Source organism: Pseudonaja textilis, chromosome 4 (genome assembly GCF_049901715.1).
Source record: "Pseudonaja textilis isolate UNSWEBS1 chromosome 4, rPseTex1.2, whole genome shotgun sequence".
In the NCBI taxonomy this organism is placed as follows: domain Eukaryota; kingdom Metazoa; phylum Chordata; class Lepidosauria; order Squamata; family Elapidae; genus Pseudonaja; species Pseudonaja textilis.
Window position 1 is genome coordinate 93574804 of NC_141993.1, and position 11907 is coordinate 93586710.

Consider the following 11907-nt stretch of genomic DNA (forward strand, 5'->3'; position numbering starts at 1 on the left):
GGAAACCTAAGTCTCCTTGGTTGTAGGTTGCACCTCTCTTTAATGCCCTTCCTCCACCTGCCGCTTCAAGTCCCGCCCCCGGGGGCGTTGGAGAAGAGATGGAAGCCCCCTCATCCCGGGGGCAGCCCCTCCCGCGCTGGGAGACACCCCTCATCCTTCTCTTCAACAGTCCATCCTACACTTCAGCCTCCAGCCCTCTAAGCCTCTTTGCTGCTTGCTCTCCTCTGCGCTCTTTCCAGAACCTCAACCCCTTCCTTGTGTTGTGCCGACCAGAACTGGATGCGGCATTTCGGGTTTGCCCTCCCCACAGCAGCATAAAGCAGCACCGTCCGTTTCCCTGATCTTGATATTATCCCTCCGTTGATGCAGCCTAGAACTGTGTTGGCTTTGCTGGCAGCCGCGGCACACGGCTGGCTCCCCCTCAAGGGACTGCCCACCAGGGCTGCAAGATCCCTCTCTCTCGGTTACTACAATTGAGCCAGGTGCCACCTCTTCTACACCTGGGCCTTTGGTTTCCCTTGCCTATTTTGGCCTGCATTCCCATTCTGCCTTTTATGGTACTGCTTGATAGGTTGGCCTGCTCCCCCCCCCCCCCAGTTTTTGTCTAAAGACAAATACAAATAGTGAATTAGGTGGTTCTGTTTTCTGCCTGAAAGCTGCCGTCCATTCTCTTCCGTTCCGCTGTGTTGCGTGGCGTTCCGTTTGTTGGAATCAGCCCCCTTAAAGTCTAAGGCACTAGTCTGATTTGGTTCCATTGTTCATGTCCGCCTTATATTCCGTTCCCACATGACATGGTCGCTCACCCCATCCGTCATTGTATCTCTGCTAGTAAGAATTCAGCCCAGTATAACTGGCCTTGCAGTCACCTTCCTTGCCTTTTGAGGGACTAAGTTGTCAGCTAGGCTCATCAGGAATGTGTTTGATCTCCCACTCGGTGCAAACTTTGCCCCCCAGTTGATACTGGTTATAAAGTCCCCATTATTACCGTAATGGGTTTCCTGCACCCTTTAGCTAACAGACTAGTAAAAAGTTCGTCCATTTCCTCTGGTTGGGTTGCCTGTAGTATTTACACATGACTAACTCATTTTTTTTTCCCTTTGATGATGTCAATCCAAATGCATTCAAGAAGGTTTTCATCTTTTTTTGGTTTTTTTTGCAGAAATGCAGTTTCTGTAGAGGTGTAGTTATTTCTTCCCTGTAGTGCTACTCTGCCTCCTCCTCCGTCAGGTCTGTTTCTTTTGAACAATGTAAATCTTTCTAGCTGCAAATTCCAGTCCTGCCTGTCACCCCACCAAGCCTCAGTAATGACAGCGATGTGCCCAGCCAGACTTCAAGTTTCCCCGAAGTCGGTTCCTCCTCACACGCCCAGGGTTAGTGGATTCAGGGCACGGGGGGGCTTTGGACTGACCCTGCGTTTGCTTCCTCCCCCTCCTGCGGGGGGGCGTCTGAGCTCCCTTTCTTTCTTACCACTCAGCCGACTTGCTTCGGGGTCAGCCCCTACGAACTGCTTCCCCTCCCCCCTCCTCCAGTTTTTAGCTTAAAACCTTTTGATAAATCCAAATCAATCCAGGTTGGGGGCGGGGGGGGGGGAAGTTTTTCTTGCCGGTGGAGTCCAGAAGGTTTGGACTTCACTCCGATTGCAGGGAACAGGCAGGGCCCACAGGGCTGGGCTAGGAGCGACAGTCAAAAGGACAGAGGCAAGGTGCTTCCTTCTGCCCAGGAGCGAGAGGAGGGGGCCTTGTCAACGCCAGAAGCACATTTGCCCGGGATTCCCCGCCCCAGGGGGCTTCCCCGCCCCGCCCCGCCCCGGCCGCGCTAACGGTTATCCTTGTGAGGACTCCCATTTCGCCCAGCACCTTCTGTACCCAGCTGGCGGTCCCGACCTCCAAAGGGCAGGAGGGCTACGACACCCCACCCCCACCCCCCACCCCCCCCCGCGCTCTGCTCCAGGGCCTAGGCTGCCTTTGGAGGCCTCCTTTGAGTAACCCCAGCCTCCCCGTTTCCTCCAGGGCCAGCCAGTAGGGAACTGGGGCCGAGGGCAGCCCCACGTAAAGGTGGCACTGAGGCCCCCTGAGAGAATAAGGCCTAGGCATTCAAACTGGCAGGAGACCCCCGGAAGAGAGAGGCCGCCCTCTGCCCCCAAAGGGGCAACCGGCCCCCAAGGAGGCCCCCAGGCTCTTTCCTCACAAGCCCAGCCCCAGATGGTGTCACTGGATGGGAGAAAAAAACCCCACCTCAAGCTGAGAAGCTCTTCAAACATCCGGGAAAACCCACTTTTGACTATACTAGTAAAGCCAACTTAGGCCCTGACCCCGAGTAAGTTAAAAGGCTGCCATTTAGATGTGGACCCCCCAAAATAAAGCATCTTCCAGAATCCATGCTATTGTCCAAGCAGATCTAAGAATGTCTCCTGGGGGGGGCGGGGCACCCAGTGCTTACCTGTTCTGGGAGGAATGAGAGGCTGTATTGAAGAGGCTGCCGTGGAGTTTGGGCTGGATGAAGGGGCCACGCTTAGCCTCAACAGGGGAAGACAAGAACGCGGAAGGAATCCAGAGGCCCCCTGCAAAGACCACCAAGAGTCTGGATGAAGAAGACAGTCCCTATAAACACCCGGGCGGCCTTCAAACTGACCACGTCAAGAACAGGGCAGTCAAGAAGGTGGTTAGAAGTGAAGGCGCTTTCGGGAAAGGGAGAAGGATCTTAAGGTCCAAACTCAGAGGAGGAAATGGGGTCAAGGCAATCACCACCTGGGCAATTCCGGTCATACTGGTGAGCTGGATTCAAGCAGAACCGAAGGCCCCGGATAGGAAGATCAGAAAAATAATGACAGTGATTCCACCCATCAGTGTTGACAGACTCTACCTCCCAAGGAAAACAGACGGGCGGGGAACATTGCCAAGTACATCGGACGGTTGAAGAAGCGAAAAGGGCATTGGAAGACTCTCTGAAGGGCAGTGAGGAAGAGCCTCGGTGGCACAGTGGTTAGAGTGCAGGACTGCAGGCTCCTTCTGCTGACAGCCAGCCGCCTGCCTGCAATTTGGCAGGTCAAATCTCACCAGGCTCAAGGTTGACTCAGCCTTCCGTCCTTCTGAGGTGGGTAAAATGAGGACCCGGATTGTTGGGGGCAAGAGGCTGGCTCTGTAAACCGCTTAGAGGGGGCTGGAAAGCATCATAAAGTGATGTATAAGTCTACGTGCTATTGCTATGCACTGAAGCTCCCTGAGTACTCGAGAGATCAAAATGAAAGAATAGAAAAAAAAGACCAAATGAAGAATAGAAAAGAGACACGGGAAGACAAAGTATCACGTGGCCACTACATTAAAAAAACTGCAGGCAAAGCAGATGACAACAAGACCTGGCAATGGCTAAGAGCAGGGAAGTGGAAGAACGAGGCTAATTCTGGCTGCACAAGACCAAGCCTTGAGAACCAAGGCAGAGAAGACCACCACAAACAGCCAATGTTGCCTCTGCAAAGAAGGTGAAGAAATAGCCGACCGCTGGATTAGCTGCCACAAGGAGATCCCAAGAACCGACTACAAGCAACGGCATGACAAGATGGCAACAACGATCTTCAAGAAATATCATTTGCCTGGAAGCAAGAACCGGTGGGGTCATAAAGTAGAGAAAGTCATAGAAAACAAAGCAGCTCTAAAGAGCTCTGGGACTTTCGAATGGAAACCTACAGGCACAGACCAGGCACAGAACATTCCAGACTTTGCAACTTTTGATAAGACAGACAAAAAAAATATATCTGAATAATGGATGTTGCAATACCTGGAGACACAGGATAGAAAAACTGGAGAAAATCCAACTTACAAAGGACCTGCAAAGGGAAGTGGAACGACTGTAGTCCAAGAAAGCAAGGATCATGCCAACAGTAATGATGGAAGCTTTGGGGGCAATCGAAAGACCCCTCTTGAACACCGGCGGCATTGACAAAATCACTGTCAGTCAATTGCTCCCAAGGGCTTAACTTTGGGGACAATACCTTTAATACCATCCTATCTTCTTCTTCTTCTATACATATAAAAGCGAAAGACCCCTCATGCATCATCACAAAATCTCCAGAACCATAAAGCCTTCAAACTTGACATTTGGCAGGTAGGTTCCTCTTTGCTTCTAGGACCTCACTAAGAAAGGATTTTTCGAAATGACCATCAAAGCATTTAGAGTATTTCCTATATTATTATTATTATTAACACGCTCTGATGCTAAGGAGTTCTACTCCCACTCCTCACTTGAAAAGAAATCTCTTCCAAATGCAAAACACAAGCAGAGGAGAGGAGATTCACTTTCAGTTTCACAGCAGCTTTAGTACAGAACAGTTGAGCTTAGCTACACCCAGGCTCCTTGCTGTCTCCTTGCTCACAGCAAATACTGTTTCAGTTTCCAAACAGCCCTCAATTCTCTCACACACTGACAGGACGCTAACCAGGTGGTATTCAGATGGATGCTGGTAGGCAGAGGCAGAATTTCTCCCCCTTATTTTCCTCCCCAAAAACTAAGCCCGGCCACATAGTTTCGTAGCAAAGCCCAGGCGTAGAGCTAGGAAGTGGATAAGGCAGCCAAATCCTCTCTAAACATCTGGCCGACCAATCATAATAGATGACGGTGGGGATGTTGCGGCTCTCAACGTGCTGTTCCCTTGAAAGGCGGCTCTGCCCCCCGAAAGGGCAAATGGCACCAAGCTCCTGGCCAGATCGGAAGACGTAAGAAATGCTAACTGGGCACAGAGCTTGTCTGACACTTGGTTCTCCAGATGGTTTTGCCCTTGCGGGAGCAACTTCAGCCGAAAGCGAGGCCCCCGCCCCCACCCAGAGCAAGTCCCGCCTTCTGCCGCTTTGGCACCCCTCCCTCCCCTGCAGGGCAGGAGGCCAAAGCTGAGAGGATCCACGGAGACCCTGGGGGGTGAAGTGTCCCGTCCCCCCGTCCCCCCCAGCCACCTTAGCTGGCCCTGCCTGTCCTGCTCCCTTCTGGCTCCTGCTTCAGCCAGGCCGCCAGGCCCCCATCGTCTCCTGGGCCTCAGGTGCCTCACTCACCCCCAGGGATGAAAGCCTGGAAAGGCACCGCCTCAGAAGGGAAGGCCGGCCAGCCAGCCGTTCGCGAGACTCGGGCAGGCGGGCGGGCAGACGGGCGGGCAGCCCGGCTCCCTCAGTGCCAGCAGCAGCAGCAGCCGCCGCCACCAGAGCTCCCCTCCATCCCCTCCGCTGCCTGGCCGGCTTTTATCGCTGCAGCTGGACCTTAATAGCCGCCCTGCTATCTCGGAGGAAGTCCTGCCAATGAACTGTTTTGTCAGAGCCTTTAGAAAACAAAGTCTCCGAAGTGCTTAAACTCCTTTATCAAGAGAGCTCTTGGCACAGCTCACCTTGGAGCGCAACCACCAAGAAACCCAACAATGGCTGGCTTGAATGCGGGGGCCGGGCCGGAGGATGTGCCGGCAGCCCCCAGGCGGAGGGGGCAGCGCTCTCTATTCAAAGCACACAAATGGCCGCTTGGGGCCGAGGGCCAGTCTGGGCAGGAGCCCTGATGTTATCGGCGGGGCTAAAAGCACGGAGGATATTAGGCCTCGACCAAACCCTTCCTTGCTTCCACAATGGGTGGCTTTGTGCTCAGAGCTGGGCGAGCACGAGACCCCAAAACGGGGGCGGGGGGGACCCGGCACTTGCAGGACTGGGAGGCTGCCCGGGAGGGAGGCTTTGTTGTCAGGGGGAGGGAGGGGAGGGGGGGAGGGAGGGTTGGGCCCGTGACTGGTGCAACGCATCCAACACAGAGGACATACCTGCACGCACACGCACACAGAGAGCGCAAGAAGGGAGGGCTCAATGCCAGCACTGCTCACTCACAGAATTACGGAGTAACGGAAGGGATCTTGGAGGTCATCTAGTCCAACTCCCTTTACCTTGGTTGTCCAATTTCTTCTTAAAAACTCCCAGCGTTGGAGGCCTTCACTTCAATTTTAACCCTGGAAGTTTTCAAGAAGGACAGACAACCCCTTGTCTGAGGAGGTACAGGGTTTCTCACCTGGGCTGTAGCTCTCCATCCCTTTATGCAGCCACGGGCACTCCCACCCCTCTTCTTTAATCTTCTGGCTTTGGGGAGGGGCTCAGAAAAGCTTGGCTGCCAGGGGAGCCTCCACCCCCCTCGGGCCTTTCCAGCGCCCCAGACAGCTGCCTTGGAAAGGGCCTTGAAGACCTGGCCTTGCCCAGGGCCCGGGTCAGAGCGGCTGGGCGAGCGGCTTCCATTGCCGGGACGTGTGGACTGTCCTTGGCACAGCAGGTGGTGTGTTTGGGGTGGATTTCCCCTCCGCTTTTGTTAGCCAAAATGAATCACCTGGCAGTTTCATTGTCTCCAGCTGACTTCCACTTCCACCGGTGACTCCCTTGTGCACCCACTCGTTCCTGACTTGGTTATTTCTTATTTTACCAGGCACCCTCCATCTGCAGACTTTGAACTTGCTTACCCAGCTCCTATTTCCGCATAAGAAACTAGGCCGACGCAACTGAATCCAGGCCTCTCAGGGAAAGTAGGCTGGTTTGTACGGTCACCTTTAGCTTCCGTGACACAAAAAGAGCATTTGGTGGGAACTGGGCTTTGACTGGACGTGTGGCAGGCTGGTCAAACTCTGGCAGGAAGGAGGGCTCTCGCCTGCTCCCCAGCAGCAGGGAAGTTTGCCTGCAGACCTGGCGACGGCCCCTCCGCCATCCCTGCAAAGCCAAGTTGCCTCTCATCTGCTCTCTTAGCAGGCTGGAGAGCACCGAAGGGTATCTTTTTCAGCCTTGGCGACCTTAAGTCAGGTGGGCTTCAACTCAAAGCTTTGCTGGCTGGGGAATTCTGGGAATTGAAGTCCACATGACTTAAAGTCACCAAGGTCGAGAAACACTGGCACAGAAGACACCCCTGCTCAGGAGTCAAACCTGAAAGGCTTCCCACCAATATATTTCCTGGTTCACGGAACCACTTGCTACCCGGAAGAAACAGAGACCAGGTGCCCTTCAAAGGGGGCCGCTTGCCCCAGAAACAGGAGGTGAGACACACACACACACACCCACAACTTCCGTTTCACATCTTCTGGTGAGAAAAGTTGTGACGGGTGCACACATCTGGAAGTGCTGCCATTGCAGAAGGAAAAGCAAGCACAGAATCCCACCAGATTGCATCCCTCACCGATGCCATCATTCATTCATTCAACCATTCATTCGCGAGTGAGCCACTGACTCTTAAGCCACCGGCAACAAGAAAAGCACAAACAACTCCATCATCGCTCTCCAACCAAAATAAGACAAACCACAAACAAGCACCAACAGCTTCAGGATGAAAATTCCTGCCATGCCTATCCCGGCAGCTGCCTCGGTGCCCGAGGGAAGAGCCGGGGCTTCAGGGCAATCCAGCCTTCTGAGGGGCTGGGGGGTACAAGAGCCGCCTTCACCAAGGGATTCTGAAGGGGGGTTACTGCACAGGGCTGCATGGGCCTTCCTAGAGCGCACAGGTGTGTGTGTGGGGGGGTCGGGGGTCATCCTGTGAGCATCACACCAACCCTCAGGTGGCGGTGAGGATCTGCCTGGGTTTCAGAATGACTTGATGCTCGTCCAACCTGCTTCTGAAGCACAGAATGGTTTACTCCCAGTGCATTTTCTTCGGAACAGAGGGTGAAGCTGCACCCCCACCCCACCCCTACCCCCGAGGCCACCGTGCTTCACCAGCCCAGAGGCCCAGGATCGCACTGGACCAGGGAAACCGCTCCCCTCAGAACCCTCGGAGTCTCCCCCGAGAGAAAAGCAGAAAGGGCTCCAGGAAGCCCCCGCTCTGTGCTTTGTTCCCCAGGCCTGCTGGCCTCGGGACAGCGGTGGCAGCAGCAGCTCCGGAGCGCCCAGGCGCATTCCCAGAAAGGCGCCTCCCAGAGTGGCCCGTATGACCCACAGCTCACCAGAGTGTTGGGAGGCCAGATGAAATCACAGAGGAAGTTGGCAAGGGCTACTTGGAGGCACCTAAAAATAGTGTGTATTTTGCTTAAACAATACCTGAACTGTGTCATGCAGCCGCTGCCGCCGCCCTGCCTGTCCTTGTTGCTATCCTCTGAGCGATAACATTTCTGAGGCTTTGTTAGAGGAGCCCCAGCCATCCCTGCGACGAAGCCCTCCAGACCGAGAGAACCATCGCCCAGCCCTGGCATCCCCTCCTGTCCCCACTGAGCGACTTCCAAAATCTGACATCGCCCTCCCCTCGGTTCAAGGGCCTCCTCCACGCCCGTCTCGCCAGCTGCCTGTTTTGTGCTCAGCTCAACGAAAAAGGGAAAACGCAGCTTTCATTCCCCCACAAAACAAAGGCACAAAAACCACGCCAGGAAAGTCCCGAGTCAAGGCAGCTAATGCCATGAAGGGACAGAGGGATGAGGACTCCGGCCGTGTCCCGGCCGTCCCAGCTCCTGGCAGGCCTCGTGCCCTGGGTCTAAAAGGCTGCGCAACTGCACAGCAGGCCTAAAGCTTCTCCTCCATTCAGTGGCCGACAGGAGAGTCACCTCCTCTTGAAAAGCGGACTGTGGCTCCCTCACCCTTCTGCCCGCTCTTCGGAGGGGTTCTCCGTGGAGCGACAAGGCGGCAGAGGCTGGGCAACGGTCGCCTTCCTTAAAAAAAAAAAAAAGAAGTCCCTGCCCCTGATTTCCCTCCTGCCAATCAGCACCCATCACCAGACAGCCCCCCGAGGAGCTTCTGTGCGGCCAGAAGGACTCTGCAGCTGAACGGCAAGTCAAGCTGCCCCCTTGACACCACTTGGGAATCTGCATGACATCATCGCTGGATGAATACCTGGAAATTTTACAAGTATACCAGCAACTTTTTAACAAAGCTCTCTCTTTTATCGTTTCCCATCTTGGGATTTGCAGCATAATGTAAGCTTTTGTTTCAAAGTTTAAGCCTAAGGAAGACCATTGTATCTAGCACCCATCAAACTAAAGCAATATTTACATTGCTAAAAAATACATTCTTTACAGAATTATGGGTTTTGCCTTCTGTAAAAAAATGTATTTCATTTGGACAGTGAGACTTAAGGCCAAAGGTACTTATGCTAACAAATCAGACAAGCAAAGCCTTACATCACAGCTAAGGTACAATGTACGCCTGAGAGGAGGGCTACTGGGCTCCCTCTGGATGATATGACCCGGCGGTGCGGTACGTTCTTTCGTAACATGGCAGGTGTGGAGAGCAGATCTGCTGTGTCAAGACATTCTGACCTGCATCCCAGTTAAGATAGGGATTTGCATCAGCACAAGGTATCATTCAGGTCCAACCTGGAAATTCAATGTTAGCAATTTTAACTGGCTGCCAGACTCAACTCTAGGCCTGAGTCAGAAATGAAATCCCCAACGATCAGAGTTCTGACTAAAGCAACGGTCAAAGAACTTTAATTAATCCTGCTGTTAAAGGACAGGGTTGTTGTTGTTTTTTCAAATCTGGCCCTTTATTAGTGCCTGTATTGACCAAGATTACTGCTGTCTCTTCTAATCAAATTCTGGGAATATTTAAAATGTAACTTCAACCGTGGGGCCTCTCTCCTTAAGATTGTCTATGTAATGTAAGTAACACATGTGAGCCTTTCTGATTTTTTTGGCTGGGTTTTAGTTCTCTATTTTCTTTTTTAAAAGTTCTGAAATTTTTGGTGCCATGTTAAATAAAGGAATAAAAACTGATGAAAACAACCAATCTAAAATTTCATTGCCCTTTTCAGAGCCAACCCAGACCCCCATAGCTGTTAAATTTTTATTTTCTGAATGGATTGAACGCAGCAGACTCAACATTTTGCTTTGTAAGAAAATGCTGCCTTATATCACAAGAACAGGGGAAATTTTCATTATTTTGTGCTTTTTTTTACTCTCCTGAATGGGCTGTATAGAGTATTATAAAAAGTAAGATGTCCACAATAAAGATTTTTGTAAGGATATAACACAGGCATTTTTATGTAAAGAAATTCAGAGTAATTTAAAAAGATGTGTTAATCCTCCTTGTTCTTGGATGAACAATGACATGAAATCAATAGATGGGAAAGGTTTCTCTTGGTTGGGTATCCATCAAATACAAAACTAAATGCAGTGGTTAGAATTAAGCTGCTTTATATCTATACACTAATAAAAATCTTTTAAAAAGCCCATGTTGCGCCTGATAAGTTCAAATCTTTAACTTGGCAAAACATTTGGAACCAAGGTATGTCAAACGGGCTAATTTAGAGAATGCACCCAAAACCCAAGATGCATGCTTCCCATGGAATTGAAATTTGGCAATTTTAAAAGAACATTTTAGGACATTTATCATAAAGAGATTTATGACATAATGCAAAATGTCATTAAACATTTCTTGTGCTGATATTTGGACTGTGTTATACAGTTCAACACGGGTGACTTTTCAGGCACCGCTGAATGTATCCCAACTTTCCCAATGAAGGCAGGACGTTAGAAGTCCAAAGCCTTGAGGAATCCACGGTAGGGAAATGGTTGGGAAAGGAGCGGGAGGTTGTCTGGGTTTTCAAGAACAAGAAGCAATGGTGTTGGTTTCCTCTGAGGAGGATTCCTGCCTCCCATTTCACCACCACCACCACCACCAAGGGCTCCGTCTTCCCCTGTTGCTCCAAAGGGCCCTTTTGCCCAAACGCCTGAAGACCCTCTAAAACTCAAGGGGCTTCCACTGCCCAAGAGCCTCTCCCAGCCACAAACGGGAAGAAGGTTTGCATTGGGCCCACCTCCCTTTCACCTGGGGAGGGGGGAGCTTTCAAAACTCCCCCCCCCCACCCCGAAGCCGCCCTCTCCCTTTTAGGAACATTAAGCGCATCTTCTGTGGGTTTCCTCATGAAATCACACCCGCGTGTTACATCTAAATTACGGCCGTTTTATAAATGGGTGCTCAAAGGCACGGCCAGGTGGGAGCTCCGGGGACAGGAAGCGAGGCCGAGCGGCGGTGGCGCGTCCCTTGAACCACCCGGGGCCTTGACTTGGCCCGCGGGGGAGCGGGAGCTCTCTAGGGCGGCGGGGTTCTTTCCTCCTCCGGCCGGGCAGGGCAGGGCAGGGCAGGTCCTTCCACCCCAGGCCTCCAGCCCTTGCCAGGGAAGGCAGGACCCACGCCCGGCCCCCAAGCCTCGCCAGGGGAGGAATCAGCCGGGCCAAGGAGCCGGCCCAAGCGGGAGAGGCTCGGCTGGCCGGTCCCGTCCTACGGAGGGGCTCCGGCCACGGGCGTAGGGCAAGGGGGGGGGGCAGCCCCGAAGGCAGCAAAGGCGGCTTCCCCCGCGGGGATGGAGAGGCTCCCGCTTTCCCGCCCGCGGAACTGTGCCGGGGGCAGAGAGGGACTCGGTCCCCGGGCGGCTCCCCGGGGCAGCAGGCGCACTCCCAGGGGAGCCTCCCTCGCCCGAAGGGGACCCCGCACTTCCCACCCGGGACCCGGCCTGGCCCACCGGAGGGGCGGGCGGGCAGAGGGTCTCGAGCCAGAGATTCCCCCGATGGCCCCCCACGCGCCCGGCCACGTGGCTCCCCGCCCGGACTCACCTGCCGAGGCCGCCCGCCCGCCCTCCCGGCCAGGCTGCACGCGTCCAACCGGCTCCTCCGCGGGCCCCTCCGCGCCGGCGACGGGAAGTGACGTCATGCGCCGCGCCGGCCGGGCCTCCGACGGGACCACGTGCCTCTGCGGGAGAGGCGCTCGGCGCCGACCCCGCCCCCGGGAGCCCCGCCCCCGCGAGCCCCAAAGCTGGGGCCCCTCCCTCCCCCGGGGCCGCGGGCGACCCCCACGCGTCGTCGAAGGGATTGCGGGGCCGGTGCGGCGCCTCCCCGCCCCTCCAGGGACCTGCCGAGACCGGCAGGGAGCGACCCCCGACCCGTCCAGGGGACCTTCGGCTCTGTCCTTCCACCCCCGCAGCCCCAATTAAAGATGCCCC

The 11907-nt window shown here is 54.1% G+C and overlaps 1 protein-coding gene across 1 annotated transcript in view; it reads right to left on the reverse strand.

The window, feature by feature from the left end:
• Positions 1-11598, reverse strand: part of ATP13A3 (ATPase 13A3) — a 38120-nt gene extending 26522 nt beyond the window's left edge. The window contains exon 1 of the mRNA XM_087933775.1: positions 11522-11598. The gene's annotated coding sequence lies outside the window, so the exon portion shown is untranslated. The remainder of the gene's footprint in view (positions 1-11521) is intronic.
• Between the last annotated feature and the right edge of the window lie 309 nt (positions 11599-11907).